This window comes from Otolemur garnettii, unplaced genomic scaffold (genome assembly GCF_000181295.1).
Source record: "Otolemur garnettii isolate 467f Iridium unplaced genomic scaffold, OtoGar3 scaffold00044, whole genome shotgun sequence".
In the NCBI taxonomy this organism is placed as follows: domain Eukaryota; kingdom Metazoa; phylum Chordata; class Mammalia; order Primates; family Galagidae; genus Otolemur; species Otolemur garnettii.
The window spans coordinates 8,492,632-8,493,508 of NW_003852439.1; the positions used below are offsets into that span (position 1 = coordinate 8,492,632).

An 877-nucleotide genomic window follows, 5' to 3' on the forward strand; every position below is an offset into this window, starting at 1 on the left:
CTATTTGAAATGTTTTCATCAAACTGGTTAACATAGCCTTCATGGCATTTTCTTAGTTATTGTGTTAAGACATTTATATTCTATACCTAGTAAATTTCACATGTACCCTTGTAAGATGCACTGTAGAATAAAGTCCCACCAATTATTCTCCCTCCACCCATTAAGAACCAGATTTTATGGACATTGAGAAACTCCAGTGGGGTGCCTCTAGCTCATGCTTGTTTAAGGACAAAAGCTAAAAACACTGGGGGGTCATTATATTTTTAAACTTTCCATGGTCTGTCCATTCATTCTGCCTACAGCTGAGAAAACAGGAGGGACAGGGCCTCCCTCAGATACTGGAGTGAGCTGCTGGCCAGGCTGGCTCAGGTCACTCACCTTCTGTCCCAAGGGCAGACCCCAAGGGTATTTTCCTGGTGAGGACATTGAAAGTCTCTGGCTTGTCAACACAAACCATTCTCTGGGAATGAGACCTAGTCTTGACAATAAGTGGGCCCTTTGATTTAGGAGTTAGAGGTAACTGTTACCTGGCTACAGGCAGATGTAAGGCATACATAAAAGAAATGGACAATGAGAACATCCAGAAATAAGTTTCACAAACCTGGCTCAGAGGGAAGATTCTAAACTTGACTCAGCAGTTGGGTATGACGAAGAAAGGGGGTGGGGCTGGGGAGTAAGGAGGCCAAAGGTGACTATGAGTTAACTGAGGACATCTAGGAGAGCTTGGGTATCTCGAAGTAAGTGACAGCATTCCTGCCACAGGGTGGACACCAAATAAATTCTCCCTGAATGAAATGCTGAATGGAGGCTACAGTCAGCTTCTGAGGCTGTTCACTGAGGGTTCTTCAATTTCATTAGAGAAACCCCTAAATTGAAG

General features: G+C 43.9%; 1 protein-coding gene across 2 annotated transcripts in view; it reads right to left on the bottom strand.

The window, feature by feature from the left end:
- Window positions 1-877, bottom strand: part of ECI1 (enoyl-CoA delta isomerase 1) — a 13,479-nt gene that overhangs the window by 10,930 nt on the left and 1,672 nt on the right. The window contains exon 1 of one of the 2 annotated variants that reach the window (XM_012805817.2): window positions 602-622. The exons of the other annotated variant lie outside the window; for it this stretch is intronic. The gene's annotated coding sequence lies outside the window, so the exon portion shown is untranslated. Of the gene's footprint in view, window positions 1-601; window positions 623-877 lie in introns of those variants that run through there. 2 annotated transcript variants of the gene reach the window in all.